Source organism: Podarcis pityusensis (assembly GCF_964106645.2).
Source record: "Podarcis pityusensis genome assembly, chromosome: Z".
Taxonomy (NCBI): Eukaryota; Metazoa; Chordata; class Lepidosauria; order Squamata; family Lacertidae; genus Podarcis; species Podarcis pityusensis.
The window spans coordinates 50,098,986-50,119,867 of record NC_138044.1 but is presented as its reverse complement, the minus strand read 5'-3'; the positions used below and the strand labels follow the sequence as shown (position 1 = coordinate 50,119,867).

Here is a 20,882-nt window from a genome sequence, read left to right as displayed (position 1 = left end):
GCTGTGTCTTGAGAGGCTTCCAAGGGGATGGGGAGGCAGCGCATGGCTTGACAGCAACTGCTAACGGATCACACTGAGCTGATGATGTTCCAGCCAGGAGCACCTTCATAGCCACTTAGGTGGGGGTGCTAAAAGCCATTCCCTGTGAAATAAAATCATCACACACACACATGCTCGCTATACACAATTTGGGCAGCAACCCATCTCCTCCACCTCTTGGTGCTGAAGAGGTTCTGCAGCCCAGAAATAATACTAGTGGTAGCAGTGGTAATAATTATCATTACTTTTTATATTCCACCCACCTGGCAGGGTTGCATAGCCAATCTGGGCAGGTTCCAACACATAACATAATAAAATGTCAAACACTATTAATTGTTCCTGTTAATAACAGTAATAATATTCTAAAATAAAAGTCATAAAAACTTTAAAATAAACAACTTATGGCAAACAAAGCAAAATTCAACGATCCTTCTGAATCTAGTAGCAAACAGTAAAATTAAAACATCAGCAAAAATTTAACAGTTCACACTTATCAACCACAATAAAGAATTATCAATCTACAATCAATAAAAATAACAGCAAATCACAATGCATAGAATACCACAAAACATACAAAACCATGTAAAAGGATTAAATTGAGAAACAAAGATACACAACTCAAAAAAGTATTTTTAAGATGATCTCCTGCTAGTGGCCAAATTCTCCCCACCCGACAACAGTGTCCGGGTGGGGGTCTAAGCAAGGGAGTTTAATCGTGGTGCCGAAAAGAAGTGAAAAGTACACAGCCACTGGGGAGGGGGGTTTCTAAAAGCCCCTCCCCATGAATTAAAAGCACCCCCCCAGAAGTTCTCCTGCTTTTGGGGTGGGGGTCTAAGCAAGGGAGTTTAATCGTGGTGCAGAAAAGAAGTGAAAAGTACACAGCCATTGGGGAGGGGGGCTTCTAAAAGCCCCTCCCCATGAATTAAAAGCACCCCCCCAGAAGTTCTCCTGCTTTTGGGGTGGGGGTCTAAGCAAGGGAGTTCAATCGTGGTGCAGAAAAGAAGTGAAAAGTACACAGCCACTGGGGAGGGGGGTTTCTAAAAGCCCCTCCCCATGAATTAAAAGCACCCCCCCAGAAGTTCTCCTGCTTTTGGGGTGGGGGTCTAAGCAAGGGAGTTCAATCGTGGTGCAGAAAAGAAGTGAAAAGTACACAGCCACTGGGGAGGGGGCTTCTAAAAGCCCCTCCCTATGAATTAAAAGCACCCCCCAGAAGTTCTCCTGCTTTTGGGGTGGGGGTCTAAGCAAGGGAATTCAATCGTGGTGCAGAAAAGAAGTGAAAAGTACACAGCCACTGGGGAGGGGGGTTTCTAAAAGCCCCTCCCCATGAATTAAAAGCACCCCCCCAGAAGTTCTCCTGCTTTTGGGGTGGGGGTCTAAGCAAGGGAGTTCAATCGTGGTGCAGAAAAGAAGTGAAAAGTACACAGCCATTGGGGAGGGGGGCTTCTAAAAGCCCCTCCCCATGAATTAAAAGCACCCCCCAGAAGTTATCCTGCTTTTGGGGTGGGGGTCTAAGCAAGGGAATTCAATCGTGGTGCAGAAAAGAAGTGAAAAGTACACAGCCACTGGGGAGGGGGGTTTCTAAAAGCCCCTCCCCATGAATTAAAAGCACCCCCCCAGAAGTTCTCCTGCTTTTGGGGTGGGGGTCTAAGCAAGGGAGTTCAATCGTGGTGCAGAAAAGAAGTGAAAAGTACACAGCCACTGGGGAGGGGGGCTTCTAAAAGCCCCTCCCCATGAATTAAAAGCACCCCCCAGAAGTTCTCCTGCTTTTGGGGTGGGGGTCTAAGCAAGGGAGTTTAATCGTGGTGCAGAAAAGAAGTGAAAAGTACACAGCCATTGGGGAGGGGGGTTTCTAAAAGCCCCTCCCCATGAATTAAAAGCACCCCCCCCCAGAAGTTTTCCTGCTTTTGGGGTGGGGGTCTAAGCAAGGGAGTTCAATCGTGGTGCAGAAAAGAAGTGAAAAGTACACAGCCACTGGGGAGGGGGGTTTCTAAAAGCCCCTCCCCATGAATTAAAAGCACCCCCCCAGAAGTTCTCCTGCTTTTGGGGTGGGGGTCTAAGCAAGGGAGTTCAATCGTGGTGCAGAAAAGAAGTGAAAAGTACACAGCCATTGGGGAGGGGGGCTTCTAAAAGCCCCTCCCCATGAATTAAAAGCACCCCCCCAGAAGTTCTCCTGCTTTTGGGGTGGGGGTCTAAGCAAGGGAGTTCAATCGTGGTGCAGAAAAGAAGTGAAAAGTACAAATAGCTGAAGAAGTTGGGGCTTGTTCGGGGGGGGGGGGCTTTGGGGAATCCTGTGGAGAAACCTACAAATTTTCTCTAAAAACAACAACAACAGTACAATGCTACCATCGCCATAGGAGATGTTTTGACTGACTGTGAAAGTGTCTGGTCTTGGAAATGACCAAAGACTTTCTGGGTGATGTAGAGGCTCTGAAATGAGAGGCAGAACGCAGCTTGACTGCAGGGAGCCCCTTCCCTGCTGAACACACTTTGTGCAGCCACTTGTCTCCTCCTGCTTTTGGTGCTGAGGAGGCTCTCCAGCCCAGAATATGCACCCAATCGGCAACATGATTTGCTTCAGGAAGGGATGAAGATGCATCACACGTCCTTCTTCGCAGATGGTTCATGAAGTACAGAAAACTGGTCGCAGCCTCCAGTTGTGGCTCCATGGAAGCGATGATGATGCTTCTGTCCTCCCCCCCCCCCCCCCCGTGTGTGGATCCAGAATTGGCCTCCACTGTCAAAACGTGTTTAAGGAAGAGAATCTTATTTGGCTACAAGGGATCACTGAAGAAGAAGAAGAAGAAGAAGAAGAAGAAGAAGAAGAAGAAGAAGAAGAAGCTTCTCCAACATGAGGCAAAGGTTCTCTCTGGAGCAAAATCTGGCACTTCCAGTATGTGGCAATGTAGGGAAGGCGGGAGCATCACACAGAGGATCCTGGAGAGGGAAGGAAAGGAGGACAGTTTAGGGAGAATGGGAGACAGGACATCCATGTGAGGCTTCCACTTGGCCTTGTGAATCTGCTTAGCAATTGCAAAACTTAGAGACATGTATGCTATATCTGTGTGCACCCTCCCCCAAAACAATCTTTTTTGTCGTTGCTCTGCATCTGGGCCCCTCGCCGAGACTAGTCTACCTCACAGGGCTGTGGTGACAATTAAGGGAGGAGGGAAAAACATGTATGCTATCCAGAGCTCCGTTGAGAATATAGGTGCAACTAATAAACCATAAATAAATAAATAAATAAATAGATAAATATTGAGCCAACATGCTGCCTTCAAGGAAGGGCCCCCAATGTCATTTTGTACCCCCCCCCAAGCTCCCTGTGAGCTTCTGTGGTGAAGCTGCCCTCTGAACTTGGTTTTCCCAGGTGCAAAGCCAGGAAGGGACCCTGCGCACCTTGCTGTGAAGCCACCCAGGCATCCCTGACAGCGCACAGGTGTGCATCGCATGCAGCATTTCATAGATGTGTGCAACAAGCTGGGTCAGGCATAAAGGTCACGTCAGCATTAAAGGAGACATTTGTGGCTGCGGATCTAGAGGCCTGGCGGTGTGTGCAACCTTTTTACAATAGATTGGTCTGTCTGGACTGCAGTAAAACTCTGTTGGGCGTCCCTATGACTACACAGGACACCTTCGTGGATTTCACACACAGAAAAGGAAGAGCATTTTCTAGGAAGCGCCAGGACTTCCAGTTGCTCAGGGATGTTCTTGGAGCTTGCAAATAAATGCCCCAAGAGAAGCTGCAGCCAGAACATTCATTAACGCCTGAATATTCCCTCCGTCTTCCAAGGGAGAACAAGCAGGTGGATGTGGCCGGCTCCTCTCACATTCCTAACCACACAATTGCCCTGTGAGGTAGGTCTCCCAGGGCCAACATCCTAACCACTACATCACACTGCCTTGCTTCTCCACAACACCTTGAAGAGGGGACTTGTGGCTGCTCTGCTGCAAGGCAAGGATGGGGACTCCAGACGCTGTGGAAATGTGGGCAAGCACCACGTCCCGTGACCAGGCCTAGAAAGATGGCCACTCACTGCACTTTCTCAGAGACAGCCGAGAGCCAGGAAGCTCTCCGTTCAAGTTTCCCCTCCGTTACACATGCAGAGGCCCATCTAGTCCAGGATTCCGAGTCCCACAGCTGGCCCGCTGGATCCCTTCCAGAAGCCCACAAACATGGCATGTAAACAACAGCTCTCTCCTCCCCAGCAGCAAGCCCTCCCTGGTAGACTGCCTCTGAACATGGGGTTTTTATTCAGCCCTGACTGCCAGTAGCCTTCACTAGATCTGCCCTGCATTAACATGCTTTGTTCTCCTTTTAAAGCCATCTAGGTTGGTGGCCAGCACCACCATCTTGCAGCAGAGAGTTCCACAGATTCAGAGATACAACTGAACCCATAATTCAGAAGCCACCACTCTGAGCCATAATTGGGGGCAATCCACACCAATGTCGGCCTACCTTACAGGAGTGTTGCCAGGATTACGACTGGTGCACAACGGACTTTGAGTATCCAATCTTAAGAATACACCAGCTCATAATTCAACTGTGGCACTCTCTCCCAGTGCCGGATTTATGTATAAGCTAAACAAACTATAGTATAGGGCCCCCACTCTCTTGGGCCCCCCCCAAAAAAAAATTAAAGGAAAAAAACAACTGGATGTACATTTCCAAAATATAAGATAAGTTCACTTACTTTGATAAAAAACATTTTGTTATGTGCAAATGGCTTTAGATACCTATTAAGTCCATAAGTTACCATATAGCACATATTCAGCACAAAAAACAGCCACAATTTGTTGTTGACAAAGGACAGCTGGACATATAAAGAGCCCCATGACATGCGCAGACATGATTTCTGGTGTCTGCATGTGCGCAGACATGATTTTCAGCATCTGAGCATGTGTAGACGCAATTTCCGGCATCGCAGAAGTGAGTCCCTGGGCCGTGCTACGCCCGTTTAGTGCAGCGCACGGGGACTTGCCAAGCGGGCGGCTCGGTTCGGGGGCGGTTGTGGGCCGGTTAAACGACCCCTGTGGACCGCTTGTGGCCCATGGGCCTTAGGTTGCCGACCCTGCTATATGGTAATTTATGGACCAAATAGGTATCTAAAGCCATTTGCACATAAATAGGAGCCTGCACAACATAAAACACTGTTGCTGTATGTAGGGTTTTTTTTTTAATCTTATATTTTGGAAATTTACATCCATTTTTTTCTTTAGTTTTTTTGGGGGGGGCCAAGAGAGTGGGGCCCTAAGCTGTAGCTTGTTTAGTTTATACGTAAATTCGGCACTGGCTCTACATAAAGTCCCTGCAGGATCAGGCACTGAGCAGAACGCGGCTGCGGTCCAAGCAAGGTAAGGCAGGCGGAAAGGAGGAAGGAGACCCTCGAGCGCCCCCTAGTGACACGAGCGGGCAGTTCATACCTGAAGCGACCTAGAAGCCTTTCAGCCAAAGCACAGCCGCCGAGGAGGGGGGGGGGAGGACCATATCGGCCGGCATCCTGTTCTTCCTGTGCCTTCCTCGAGGCTATGCCCGGGCTCAGCCCCAGCACCTACTGGCCAGAAAAGTCGCCTTTCCCACCCAGGCAGACCCCGGGTCCGTCCCCACAGACGGGCACTTCAGTTCAACCTTCCTTGAGGACTTCCGATGCCCAGAGCCGACCAGACGTCCCCAGAAGCCCCCACCACCTGGGGCCGAGAGCCAGAAGCCAACTGGGAGGCTCTGAAGTTGCGCAAGCTTCCGGAGCTGCTCAACGCTGCACAGTTGCCATCCCACCCCACCGGACCCGCCGCCTGCGCCGCGTACACCCGCACGCACGCCCCCCGCCAGCAGGAACTCACCTGCCCCGGAACTCTCCGGAAGCCACTTGGCGCCGGGCTGGAGCGCCTGGAAAGGAAAAGAGAAAGTTGCAGACAACCGCAGTAGACTGCAGCGCGTTCTCACCCGGGATAAACGCGGCCAGGAGAGCGGGCTTCCTTCCGAATCCCAAATAAAAAGAAATAAATGGAAAGCGCAAGATGGGCGCCGAAGGGGAGTTGCAAAGTGGATGCCCTGCCCCAGGAAAGGCACTTTGGGGGGCCGGGGGTGGGACACCCGGGTGCCTTCGTCGCCCGGGCTCAGCCCCAGCACGTACTGGCCACACAAAGTCGCCCTTCCGCCCAAGGCAGACCCCGGGTCCGTCGAGCTCGGCGGCCTCCTCCCCACAGACGGGCTTCCCTTCGTCCCGCCCGGGACTGGAAATACCGGGACTTCAAGGCTGGCCAGCAGCTGCTCCACCCCGCGAAACACCCCGCCCTCCTCGGGAATCCACGGCGGTTTCCCACTTTGAGGACCCGCGACGTCCAAGTTGGGCCGGAGAGCCAGAGGCGAGTTGGGGGGGGTAAGAGGGGCTCCGAACTCCAAAGCAGGTCCCCCGCCCCACCGTCAGACACTCACCTGTCCCGAGACTCCCGGGAGGAGGAAAAGAAGCAGCGCGGCAGAGGAAGGAGCGCAGCCCGAGAAGGCGCGGTGCGAGCCCGCCGCAAAGATGAGAGGCTCCGGCTACGACCTGCGTCGCCGTGGGCGTCCAGAAGAGCGCAGCACGGGCGAGTGCCGACCTCGTCCGGAGGGGTTTTTAAGGGCAGCTCCCCCTCCCCGCTTTCACCTTACAGCACCTGCAAACCTCCTGTGGCGATTTCTGCAGCTCCGACGTCCCTTAAAGGCACCGGCGGCGCGACGGGCTGGCGGGTTTGCTCTGTGGCCGAGTTGCCTCCTCTTCTGCTGCGCTGAACATACTTTACCTGTAGCTGAAAAGGAGGATCGCAGTCTAGAGGTCAGGGGATCCAGTGGGAGAGCAGGCAGGAGCAATATACGGCCCCTGGCTGCGGCTGCTGCTGAGAGGTCTCTTCAGCTGCTTCTCTTCAGCCTCGGTGTCCCTGAACGGGGTTCAGCTGCCGGTGGAGGGAATTTTGCCACCCTCTCCCCCTTCAGGCTGCTGTTCAGCAGGTGAAGCTGGCTTCTGGCCCCTTGCAGTTGCTCGCTCCGAAGCTGGGTGGCAAGGGCTGGTGTGGAGTGGCAGGCTCTGTGACCCTCCGCTCCCCACCCGTGCACCCTGCTGGCACCCACAAACAACACTATGCTGCTGCTTGGTGAGCCAGACATTCCTAGCCACAGGGGACACTGGGACGTCTAGTGCCAATGTGGTATTCTCCTTCAGAGGGAGGGCAACCCCAGAGGCGGATTGAGGGCAGTGCAACCAGTTCTGCCACACTGGGCACTAAGACAGAGAGAAAAAAGGAGCCCAAGAGCTGGGGCACATGCCCTAACAGGAAGACAGTTAAGCTTCATTTTGTCCCCTTCCTGCCACACAGGTTTAGCAGATATGTCATGATAGGGCCCCCTGTTTGTGACTATTTAGCAATCATGCATTTGTGATTTCGCTGCAGATCCTCCTACACAAACAAGTACCTGTATTTATGCCTGGTGCCCTGCTCTAATGCGCTCACAAGAACCAGCTTCCAGCATCAAACACAATCTCTGCATTTCAGGGGGCCAAGCTCTGCCTCCTCATACTCAGAAGCTAGAACCCTCCTGCCAGCCGGCTGCTGGGATGCTGCTGGGTTATTACTTCTGGCAGTAATAGAAGATGTTGACATTTCACTCTGATGTTCCAGAATTAAATGTCAAGTTATTCCTGTTCAGAATGTAACATTTACATTTCCCCCCCTCAAATACATCATTGCAGCCGTATTTTTATATGCCTGGCTGCTCAGGGAGGGTGAGGGTAGTTGTGGCCCGGAGATGGAGAGGCAGACTTTTCAGAGGAGCCAGGCCAGCGGATGTGTGGAGGAGCAGGGCTTATATTGTGGCTGCTCCTGTTCTGTGGAACAGCATCCCTGCTGAGATACAACAGGCACCCACTACCTGCAATTTCCAGAAGCTGTTGCAGACATTTTTGTTCCAGTGAGCTTTCCACGCTGCATGGATGCGTCTTGGGTGTGCATTTATTGGTTGTCATTTTCTGTGCTGTTTTTATTATATCACCTTGAGACATTTATGTAGAAGTAATTTAGTTAACTAATAGCACAGGAAGACTTTGCCCCACTAGGTAAAGGTACCCCTGCCCGTACGGGCCAGTCTTGACAGACTCTAGGGTTGTGCGCTCATCTCACTCTATAGGCCGGGAGCCAGCGCTGTCCGCAGACACTTCCGGGTCACGTGGCCAGCGTGACGAAGCTGCATCTGGCGAGCCAGCACAGCACACGGAACGCCGTTTACCTTCCCGCTGGTAAGTGGTCCCTATTTATCTACTTGTACTTAGGGGTGCTTTCAAACTGCTAGGTTGGCAGGCGCTGGGACCGAACGATGGGAGCGCACCCCGCCGCGGGGATTCGAACTGCCGACCATGCTATCGGCAAGTCCTAGGTGCTGAGGTTTTACCCACAGCGCCACCCGCGTCCCTTTTGCCCCACTAGACTAGTATCTTATTTATTTACTTTAGAATTTATAAATTGTTCTGCATTTAAAAATACTGATGAGGCAGTGAGGCATCTAGAGAAAAGTTTTGAAAGAGATGAAATGATAGAAGTTTACAAAAGTTTGCATGCAGTGGAGAAAATGGAGTAAGAAATGTTATCCCCACCCGACTCCTAATGCCAGAACGTGTGGACATCCCAGGAAGCTGAATGTTGGAAAATTTAGGACACATAAAAGAAAGAGGAAGTATAAAAATAAATAAAAGGACTTCTTCACTCAGCACATGGTTAAACTATGGAACTCCCTCTCACAGGAGGCAGTGATGGCTGCAAGCCTAGGTGACTTTAAAAGAGTAAACCTATTCATGGAGAATAAGGCCATCAATGTCTACAAACCATGATGGCTCTGCTCTGCCTCCACAGCTGGAGGCAACACTGCTTCTGAGTGCCAGTCTCTGGAAGCCACAGGAGAAGAGAGTTGCTCTTGTGCTCTGGTGCCGCTTGTGGGCTTCCCATTGGCATCTGGTTGGCACCTGTGTGAAGAGGATCCTGGACAAGATGAGCTCCCTTGGGACTGATTCAGCAAGCTCTGGTGGAGGAGGCCTAGCTCAGTGGCAGAGCATTTTCTTTACCTGCACATTCCACCTCCAGCATCTCCAGTTAGGGCTGGGAGTGAATCCAGTCTGATCTCCTGGAGATCCACTGTCAGTCAGTGGGCATTGTGGAGCTGAATGGAGCCCTGGCCTGACTCAGCAGAAGGCAGCAACCTAGATGGCTGAGCTCTTGGACTCCAGTTCCCATTGCCCACAATCAGCATTGCCCAGTGGCCAGTTGGTAGCAGAAGAAGCCCCGCAGAGCCTGAAGGGCAAGCGCCTTCTCATCCCTGATCTGCTCATCCTGCAAGCAAACCCTTCACAGGCTGCTTCCCTGACCCCTGACTAGTCTTCTGCAGCCTTGTTTTCCTGCGGCTGCTGTCAATCGAAAAGTGCCACGTGCGCAGTGCAGCCACACACTTCGCGGGAACTTCCAACCCTTTGGCAATTTTAACAGTCCTTTTCTGCACATTTGCTTTTTGAGGTGTGAGAAAACCAACTTTTAAAAAATAGCTAGCCGTTTCCACACTGGAGCCTTTAAGAGGGTCTCTCAGTTACAGCTCTCGAAAGGGCAGTTGTTTTACGCCCCAAGTTCACGTGGAACATCTGAGGTGAATTGACTGCAATTGCGCTCTATGCTGGGTCTCCTTCATGGTGAATCCCTTCCCATTGGAATAGGCTTTACAATATCTGTGTAACATTTAAGGATAAGTGAAATGCACACAGGCGTGGAAATAAACACAACCCAGAACGGGCCTTGTTTATCCACGGCTGTAAATCAGCCCATAAATTTGAGGTGCGCCTTTGGCTTAATATTGAGGTGGGATGCAGAAACCTTTCCTTGCTTTGCTTCAGACAAACCCAGCCTCTGCCACCATGTACTAAATGACATAGATATGTAGGAATCGGAAGGTGGTGTATAGGCAAAACACACCATGACTCTATGGGATGCATTGAATTAAATTCTGCTTCTTGTAGACCCATTGGCATTAATAGACCTACATTAGTCATGTCCATTAATTTCAGTGGGCCGTTAAGTAAGTAAGTAATTTATTAAATTTGTATACTGCCCATCATCCACAGAACTCAGTGTGAGTCACTGCGCATTGTACTAGGTAGCTATTGGAGTAACATTGGATGTGTCATTTTGCCAATGCACACATTATTGCAAATAAGTTCATGAACACAAAAGCATTTTTGTATGTTGTATCATAAAACATACCCCATTTTATATCTGTTTTCGGCTTGGAGAAATGCATCACAAAATTCAGGAAAGTGGAGATTTCAAAGGGTGACTGTTTTGGTTTGGGAAGTTTATCTCGTCAATGCAGACTCCAGTGTCCCAGGCCAGTGGCAATGAAGCCTCCAGTTAAGTGCCTCTGGTGATGGAGAGGCCAGCACTTCCAGAGGCAGCCTCTGTTCCACTGCTGAACAGCTCTTTCCCTTGGGAAGGGTCTTCTGATAGCTACCGTATTTTTCGCTCTATAAGACGCACCCGATCATAAGACGCACCTAGTTTTAGAGGAGGAGAACAAGAAAAAAAATGTTCTCTCCCTCTCTGTGCAGCACCCCTTCAGCAAAGCAGCAGAAGTGGAGCCTCTTCCATTTCTCCTCCCACGTCACTGAAGGGGCGGTGCGCAGAGAGGGAAAGCTGTGCAGCGCCTCTCCAGCGAAGCAAAGCCAGGAGAGCAAGAGGGATCGATCCCTCTTGCTCTCCTGGCTTCAGCGAAAGCATGACACCCCTTCAGGTAACAGTCTTAAGAACGTAAACGTAAGATTGCAAGAAAATCCTGGTGGATCAGGCCAGTGGGCACTTAGTCTATCATCCTGTTCTCACAGTGACCAACCAAAAGGGGTTCCCAAAAGCCGGACCTGAGCACAAGAACACTTTCCCTCCTCCTGCGGTTTCCAGCAACCGGCATTCAGAAGCGTTGCTGCCTCCAATGGTGGAAGCAAAGCCCGGACCAGCCCAAGACATTTTGGCACCTGAGGCAGATCCCAAAATGGCATCCCTCTCCCTCCTAAGGAAGAAGGGGTGGGGGAAGATCTATACTTGGGTACAAAGGGAAATCTGCTGCCCCTGTGGATGCTGTTACCCGAGGTGGCTGCCTCACCTTATAGAATCATAGAGTTGGAAGAGACCACAAGGGCCATCGAGTCCAACCCCCTGCCAAGCAGGAAACACCATCAGAGCACTCCTGACATATGGTTGTCAAGCCTCTGCTTAAAGACCTCCAAAGAAGGAGACTCCACCACACTCCTGGGCAGCAAATTCCACTGTCCAACAGCTCTTACTGTCAGGAAGTTCTTCCTAATGTTGAGGTGGAATCTTCTTTCTTGTAGTTTGGATCCATTGCGCCGTGTCCGCTTCTCTGGAGCAGCAGAAAACAACCTTTCTCCCTCCTCTATGTGACATCCTTTTATATATGTTCATGAACACAAAAGCATTTTTGTATGTTGTATCATAAAACATACCCCATTTTATATCTGTTTTCGGTTTGGAGAAATGCATCACAAAATTCAGGAAAGTGGAGATTTCAAAGGGTGACTGTTTTGGTTTGGAAATTGTAAAGTACCGTATTTTTCGTCCCATAGGATGCTCCGTCCCGTAGGACGCACCTACTTTTTTGGGGGGGGAAATAAAGGAAAAAAAATTCCCCTTTATTTCCCCCCCAAAGCCAGGTCGGGGAACAGTGGGATGGTGGCGCTGCGCCCCCCGCTGTCCCCCGAGCTTGTGGGGCTGGCCGATGTCTGCCCGGCGCGAGGGGCGCTCTGCTTCAGGGCAGATGATGACTTCCGGAGTCAGCGCCATCGGTAATGGCGGAATTCCTCTGACTAGGAGGAATGTACTCTGTGGGAACCGGGTCTGGCTGTCACGGCGAAGGCGGAGACCCTTCAAAAATCACAGGCAGGTGAAGCCTGTGAACGTGGGATTCGGCGGGCACCTTTTGCGCCCCCCTTACTCATGGGGAACCCCGATTTTGGGGTTCTGGAGCGAAGCGGGGTGTGTGGCGCGGTGCTGTGAATCGACTGCTTTTTCCACGGAGCCAAGCCGCACAGCCGTTGCCGGAGAGTGCTGACTTTTTCCTGTGGACAATCGGATTTTAAAAGTAACTACCCGTGAGTAGGATAAATTGGAAGATCTTAAAGGGGAGAAAAAAAAAGATTTAATTTGGCACTGAAGCGGGGATACTCAAACAGGAAGTCCGCCTTCCGGTTTTGTAAATAGATCAAAGCAAAGAGACTGCAAGCTAAACTCTCGGAGAATCGATCGGAAAAGACTAATTTTTCAACATTAAAAAGAAAGTGAATTCCCCCCCTTTGGAAGCAGGAGAAGAGGGGGGAATTACCTGCAAGAGAGAGAGGGAAAGAAGCTAAAATTCCACCGCTCAGAACCTGGGAACGGGCTGCCGATAGGACAATAAGACTGCTGTATTTTGAAATGCGTCTTGACTGTGAGTAGACCATCCGCTGACAGTTAACTGAGTAAGAGAGATACATTGTTTTAGCTGCCCACTTTTGATCTTAAAAAGGAGAAAAGTAACTGAAAATGGAAACTAACTTTCTCATTTGAGTTGTGTTTTAAAAGGTGTTATTTTGGATTAATGCAAGAACAGATATCAACTGTTTCCCCCTAGAGGAAGCTTTTGAAACTGTTACAAGAGTTGGTTCAGGGGAATTTTCCACTGTCAAGATAAAGCTGTGTGACTGTGGGACTGACCTTGGGTTTTTCTTTTTCTTTTTTTTTAAAGTGTTATGGCAGATGGGAAAGAAAAAGTAGATCCATCATTCCCAGACAAAACAACAAGGTCTGGGAAGAATTGGCTACGAAGAGCGTCAACATCCGGCCCTTCTGCCTCATCTGCCTCATCTGTGGCTGTACCAACACAACCAAAAACAAGAGGAATGTCATCAGAAGAAGCCCTAGTGCTTGCATTAAGTAAGATAAACGAATCATTGGAACAACTTAACAAGAAAGTAGATACTACAAATGCAAAAGTGGATGCCACAAATGCAAAAGTGGATGCTGCAGTTAGTAAAATTGATGCAAATACAGAAAGCATAAATAGTCTGGGACAAAAGGTGAATGCTAACACAGAAACTATTGAGAAACTGATACAGGAATCTAATTCGACACGACAGACTGCAGAGGAAGTTAAGGAAAAAGTTACTTCGGTGGAATTTAAGGTAACACAATTAGAAACAGAGAGAGTTCCAGACCTGCAGAGGCAACTTCATGAAAATAAGCTGACGCTTTCTATGATTGAGCTGAAGGAGAAACAGACAAATTTGAGGATCAGAGTTGTACCTGAACTGGAGAAGGACAGTTTGATAGACTTTCTCACGCAGGAACTTGCAGAATTTTGGGAGCTGGATTTGGAACAAGAGGAATTTAAAATTGTGAGGGCCTTTAGATTGGGAAGAGGGGGGAAGAAAGAGAAGAACAGAATAAGAGACTGTTTGATTACCCTCAGATCCAAAGAAGAGAGAGATAGAATTTTGGGTTGGCATTACCAGAAGACATTGGTAATACAACAGTCAAGAGTGGAAATATTCAAAAATATCCCAAAACATCTTTTGGACCTTAGGTCCAATTACGGAGATTTGGCTGCCCTGCTGAGAAGGAATCAAATTATCTTCAGGTGGGAATTTCCCCAAGGCCTATCCTTCAGCTTTAAAGGAAGGAAAATAAAAATAAGATCAGTAGAAGATAAAGCAAAGTTTTTGAATAATTACGAGGAAGATCTGCAGAAGGAACTTGGAAAAGAGTCAAGAGCATCGGACAGAAGATCACCAGGCAGAGGACTAGAGCAAAGAGCATTGGACAGAAGACCACCAAAAAGAGGAATAGTGGACATTGCAACACTACCTTTTGGACTGGATCGTCTAGTGGCACCGACACTACCAACAGAAGAAGAGCAGGCATTGGGTGCAGTTGGAGGGAAATCAGAGTAATTACATCATGGCACTGCAAGTATTAAGCTGGAATGTAAATGGACTGAACTCCCCAGAAAAAAGGCGGAGAGTCTTTCATTTATTGAAAAAAGAACAATTGGACTTGATTTGTTTGCAAGAAACACATGTGACAAGGCTACACAGGAAGATATTGAGTAACAAAAGATTGGGCCAAGAATTTATTTCATCAGATAAAGTCAAAAAAAGAGGAGTAGTCCTTTATGTAAAGGAGAGCCTATCACCGAAATTTATATTTAAAGATGACCAAGGAAGATTTGTTGCAATTGAAATTCAATTACAAGGAGAGAAATTTTTGATAGTAGGTATTTACGCACCAAATGAGGGAAAATCGGAATTCTATAAGAAGTTACATGAGACTCTGATGGACTATATGGATTACAATATGATTTTGATGGGGGACATGAATGGAGTGGTGTCTACAAATATGGACAAGGCATTGAGACAGGTAGTTACCAAGGATGGTAGACTACCAAAACCTTTTTTTTGATATGACTGACAATATGATTTAGTTGACATCTGGAGAATGAAGAACCCTTTGGGAAGAGAGGGAACTTTCTTCTCTGAGGCCAAAATGACATGGACAAGAATTGACCAAATTTGGGTAACTAGAGGGTTGGCGCCGAAGATTAGAAAAGTGGAAATTTGTCCTAAAACTTACTCCGATCATAATGCTGTGAAGATGGAAATGAAACTAACACCAACTGGTTCCTTTAGATGGAGGATGAATGACACTTTGTTTAGGAACGAAGAAGAGACTAAGAAGGCCCAAAAAACCTTGAGAGATTATTTTGAGATTAATATGAATACCACTACCGAAAAAGAGTAATCTGGGACGCAAGTAAAGCGGTTATGAGAGGATTTTTGATACAACAGAATGCAATTAAGAAGAGAGTTCAAAATGAGAAAAAAAGATTTTGGAGAAAATAAAGGAAGGAGAGAAAAAATTGAGAGTGAAACCAAAGTTGCAGGAGATCTTGAAAGAGATAAAGTTATATCAAGTACAATATAGGAAAATGATGAACCAGGAAATAGAATGGAAAATTAAACAGATGAGACAAAAGACATTTGAATCGGCAAACAAATGTGGGAAACTGCTGGCTTGGCAAATGAAAAAAAGACAAAAACTTAATACTATTACAAATTTGGAAGTGGAAGGGAAAAATATACAGAATCCAGTGGAGATCAGAAAGTATTTTCAGAGGTACTTTAAACAATTATATACACAGGAGACACAGAAAGAAATGGACATTGACCGATTTTTGAAAACAAAGGGACTACAAAAAAATTCTCAAGAAAACAAACTAATGTTGAACAACAAAATAACGGTGCAGGAGGTAGAAGGGGCCATCCAGAATATGCAATTGGGTAAATCTCCAGGACCGGACGGTTTGACTTCAAGATATTATAGATCTCTGAAAGAATGGTTAGTACAGCCATTAAAAGAAGTTTGTAATGAAATATTGGAAGGGAAAAGGGCACCAGAGTCGTGGAAGGAAGCATACATCACACTTATACCGAAAACAGAGTCCGAGAAGACACAGCTCAAGAATTACCGCCCCATATCTTTGCTTAATGTGGATTATAAAATTTTTGCAGACATTTTGGCTAAAAGATTAAAAAAGGTACTAGCAGAAGAAATTCATAAAGATCAAGCGGGCTTTCTCCCGGGCAGACACTTGTCTGACAATACGAGGAATATAATTAATATTTTAGAAAAACTACAAGTGAATATTAACACTAAAGCAGTTTTGATATTTGTGGACGTGGAGAAAGCCTTTGACAATATTTCCTGGAGTTTTATGATGAAGAATTTACAGGGGATGGGGGTCGGCCAAGGTTTTGGAAATGGTATAGGTGCAATTTATTCAGAACAAAAGGCTAAATTAATTGTAAATAATGTAGTGACGGAAGAATTTAAGATAGAGAAAGGAACACGACAAGGTTGCCCAATCTCCCCATTGGTTTTTATATCTGTCTTGGAGGTTCTCTTAAACATGATTAGAAGGGACCAAATGGTTAAAGGTATACAAGTCGGAGCTAAACAGTACAAATTGAAAGCATTTGCCCATGATTTGGTACTGACATTACAGGAGCCAGAATCTAGTACTAAAAGGGTACTGGAATTGATTCAAGAATTTGGTCAGGTTGCGGGTTTTAAGCTGAATAAGATGAAAACTAAGGTTTTAGAGAAAAATCTAACAGGGATTTCAGAAGGAGACAGGATTAACATTGGTCAAGAAAGTGAAATACCTAGGGGTCAATATGACTGCCAAGAATGTGAATTTATTTAAGGATAACTATGAAAAATGCTGGTTGGAAGTGAAAAAGGATTTAGAAATATGGTCAAATCTGAAGTTATCATTGCTAGGCCGAATTGCCGCGATAAAAATGAATGTATTGCCAAGGATGCTGTTTTTGTTCCAAACATTGCAAATTTTGGATAAAATGGATTGCTTCAAGAAGTGGCAGAGAGATATTTCTAGATTTGTCTGGCAGGGCAAGAAGCCTCGAATAAAATTTAAGATGTTAAGCGATGTTAAAGAAAGAGGTGGATTTGCCCTGCCAGACTTTAAACTTTATTATGAATCGGCCGCGTTTTGCTGGCTGAGAGAATGGCTGCTTCTTGAAAATACTGTCGTGTTGGACCTAGAAGGTTTTAACAATGTATTTGGGTGGCATGCATATTTGTGGTATGATAAGGTTAAAGCACATAAAACGTTTAAAAAGCATATTGTCAGAAAAGCACTGTTTAATGTCTGGATAAGATATAAGGACTTGCTTGAAAATAAAACTCCAAGGTGGCTGTCACCAATGGAAGCGAAGGCTCAGAAAAAGCTCAATATGGAGGCCAATTGGCCAAAATATTGGGAAATTTTGGAACAAGAGGGAGACAGATTAAAATTGCAGAGTTTTGAAAAACTAAAAAATAGAGTGCGAGATTGGCTCCATTATTACCAAATAATGGAGGCGTACAATTTGGATTAAAAAATTGGCTTCCAGGTGGAAAAATCAAAATTGGAAACAGAACTGTTAGATCCCAAAACTAAGAACTTGTCAAGAATGTATAACTTGCTGTTGAAATGGAATACTCAGGATGAAACGGTGAAATCAACTAGGATTAAATGGGCACAAGATGTAGGACATAATATTATGATGGCTGACTGGGAACAGTTATGGACCACAGGTATGAAATTCACGGCATGTAATGCCCTAAGAGAGAATATAATGAAAATGATCTACAGGTGGTACATGACACCAGTCAAGCTTGCAAAAATATACCACTTGCCCGATAATAAATGTTGGAAATGTAAAGAGACTGAAGGTACATTTTTTCACCTTTGGTGGGCGTGCCCAAGGATTAAGACATTCTGGGAGATGGTTTATAATGAAATGAAAAAGGTATTTAAATATACCTTTCTGAAGAAACCAGAGGCCTTTCTCCTGGGCATGGTCGGCCAATTGGTGTCAAAAAAGGATAGAACTTTTTTTATGTATGCCACAACAGCAGCAAGAATACTCATCGCGAAGTATTGGAAGACACAAGACCTACCCACCCGGGAAGAATGGCAGATGAAGGTGATGGACTACATGGAACTGGCGGAAATGACTGGCAGAATCCGAGACCAGGGAGAAGAGTTGGTGGAAGAAGATTGGAAGAAATTTAAAGTTTATTTACAGAAACAGTGTAAAATTAAGGAATGTTAGAAGGATGTTGGAATGAAATAATGTGGTTTTAGCAGAAATGCTATAAAGGATTAAGAAAAAATAGATTGCTAAATGGTGAAGGAGGGAAAGTAAAGTTACATTATATTAAGATAAAATAGAGGACAAAAACTGGAAAAGATGGAAAGGACTTGCTGAAATAGCTAATTGAACTAGAATACAAAAAAGGGAGGTGTGAGGAGGTCAAGGAAATAAACAAATGAAAGATAAGTTATGGGAAGATTCATTGTATTTTGTTTTTCTTTTCTTTTTTCCTTTTTTCTTTTTTCTTTTTTTATTATTCTGATGTGATGTTTTGTATTTCTTTAATATGCGGTTTTTTAACCTTTTCTTTTTGTAACCCTTTAAAATTCAATAAATATTATTTAAAAAACCAAACAAACAAGATGAATTTTAACAGGGAGAAATGTAAAGTATTGCACTTGGGCAAAAAAAATGAGAGGCACAAATACAAGATGGGTGACACCTGGCTTGAGAGCAGTACATGTGAAAAGGATCTAGGAGTCTTGGTTGACCACAAACTTGACATGAGCCAACAGTGTGACGCGGCAGCTAAAAAAGCCAATGCAATTCTGGGCTGCATCAATAGGAGTATAGCATCTAGATCAAGGGAAGTAATAGTGCCACTGTATTCTGCTCTGGTCAGACCTCACCTGGAGTACTGTGTCCAGTTCTGGGCACCACAGTTCAAGAAGGACACTGACAAACTGGAATGTGTCCAGAGGAGGGCAACCAAAATGGTCAAAGGCCTGGAAATGATGCCTTATGAGGAACGGCTACGGGAGCTGGGCATGTTTAGCCTGGAGAAGAGGAGGTTAAGGGGTGATATGATAGCCATGTTCAAATAGATAAAAGGATGTCACATAGAGGAGGGAGAAAGGTTGTTTTCTGCTGCTCCAGAGAAGCGGACACGGAGCAATGGATCCAAACTACAAGAAAGAAGATTCCACCTCAACATTAGGAAGAACTTCCTGACAGTAAGAGCTGTTCGACAGTGGAATTTGCTGCCAAGGAGTGTGGTGGAGTCTCCTTCTTTGGAGGTCTTTAAGCAGAGGCTTGACAACCATATGTCAGGAGTGCTCTGATGGTGTTTCCTGCTTGGCAGGGGGTTGGACTCGATGGCCCTTGGGGTCTCTTCCAACTCTATGATTCTATTCTATTCTATTCTGTTCATTGGTGACAGCCACCTTGGGGTTTTGTTTTCTAGCAAATCCTTGTATCTTAACTGTCAGGGAACTGCCATCGGAAGGAAGGGAAGTGAAAGGGCTCACACAGGTTGGGAGAGACTCAGCAGCTGAAGAGGGAACCAGTAGGGGGAGAGGAGCTGAGCTGAGGGAAAGTGAGCTGGAGGGATGGCTCAGAGACACTTCCAGCGAAAACAGTGGGGAGGTTTCAGGACCTCCTGTAGGGACACCCACTCCTCGCCGGAAACTGTCACGCAGAGAGTCCAGAAGACGTGTTTCCGTTAAGGAGCTTTTATGTTGGAAGCGATTCCGAAAGCAACCACTGTCGGAATCTGCCAGCGACTGACGGAGCCATGTTTAAGGGGCTCCGTTACAGACAGAGGTTTGCAAACTTGACCAAACTCTGAGGGACTAGGATTTTACACACAAGCAGCTCATCGTCCCATCACAGCATTCCGACAGTCTCCGTGAGCAGCTTGTGCAGGAGAAGGCATCATGAGCAACCCAGCCGGAACCGGAGAAGCAGGAGCTGGAGCGGGTCCAAGCCTGGAAGAAAGGTACCGGGTGTTGGAGGTCCAGCTAGCGCTGCAGACGGCGAGGCTTGAGGAGAGGAGGGCTCAGGATGCAGACAAAAAGGGGAAAGACACCCAGCTCGTCAGAAAGGTACCAGGATTGGTGCAGAAGTTTGGGGGGGAGCCCAAAGACTATCATGGCTTTCGGACAGAGATGCAATATGCCCTCAATCTGCAGTTTGATGAATTCCCTGACGAGGAATCACGAGTGGCTTTCGTGATTGGGCATCTTGAAAAGGGGGCGAGAGACTGGGTTAGACCCCTGATGGCAGCGAATAGTGACGTCCTAAAGGACACGATGAAGTTCTTTCGCGCCATGGATCTGATGTTTTCCAGCGATATTGAACAGGGAGTGGTCCGCAGACAGTTAATGGCTTGCAAACAGGGGAGCCGATCTGTCCGTGAGTACTGGACTGAGTTCACCATGTTGATCCATAAATTGGGGTGGGATCTATCGGCGGAACCCATTCAAATGCTCTTTGAAGAAGGGCTTTCTTCGGCTGTGAAAGACGAACTTTCCCGGGCGCCCAGGGCGGAGTCTATGGACCAGCTGACCAAATCAGCGCTGACCATAGGAGCGCGCCAGGAGGCGAGAGCATTGGAGAGGCGGGAAGGGAAGGGGGAACGTTGGAAGGAGTTCCGCATTCCAGACATTCCAGAGCCAACTTTCCCGCCGGCAGAGCCGATGGAAATCGGAACAGCGCGCGCGCGCGCAGTTTCAAAGCCCAGTGAGGGGGGAAAGAAGGAGGGAAAAGGCGCCCGGAAATGCTATCTCTGCCAACAGCCAGGTCACTTTGCCAGAGTCTGCCCCCAGAGGAAGGAATGGCAAGGGATGGTAGGAGCTGTGGAGGGAAGAGAGGAAGAAATACCGAAGCAAGTAAAAGCCAACGCCTGGCTGCCACCGTCGGGGCACAGCAGCCAGGCCAAAGAGCAGTGAAAGTGCCCACGCCAGAACCTCCTAAACCCGCCCTAGTGATAGAAGTGGCGCTAGAGCTGCCAAACGGACACCCTCTAAAGATAAAGGCGCTGTTGGACTCAGGCAGCTCCTGCAATTTCATGAGCAAAGAGTTTGCAGCTGAACACCAGATACAGACGATCCCTTTAAGCAACCCCCTGCAGGTGACCACGATCGATGGCAGGGAGCTGTTGGGAGGAGAAGTCAGCTTGCAGACCGTCCCAATGATAATGAAGGTGGCAAGGCACACCGAACTGATAGCGTTTAATGTGGCCACCTTGGGAGGAGCTCCCATTATATTGGGGATGAGCTGGCTAGCGTTACATGATCCGCTGGTGGGCTGGCATCAGAGAGTGGTTTCTTTTGGTTCAGCACATTGCTTAGAACA

At 47.3% G+C, this 20,882-nt stretch overlaps 1 long non-coding RNA gene across 2 annotated transcripts; it reads right to left on the bottom strand.

Moving 5' to 3' along the window:
* Positions 1-268: 268 nt before the first annotated feature.
* Positions 269-6,460, bottom strand: LOC308468318. Of its 2 annotated transcripts, XR_013981561.1 has the most exons (3): positions 6,171-6,460; positions 5,878-5,923; positions 269-2,973 (listed from the first exon to the last, which is right to left on the bottom strand). It is a non-coding gene; the product is annotated as an uncharacterized lncRNA (long non-coding RNA). The 2 variants fall into 2 exon arrangements; XR_013981562.1 differs by lacking the exon at positions 6,171-6,460 and having other exon boundaries at positions 5,878-6,153.
* Positions 6,461-20,882: the final 14,422 nt, after the last annotated feature.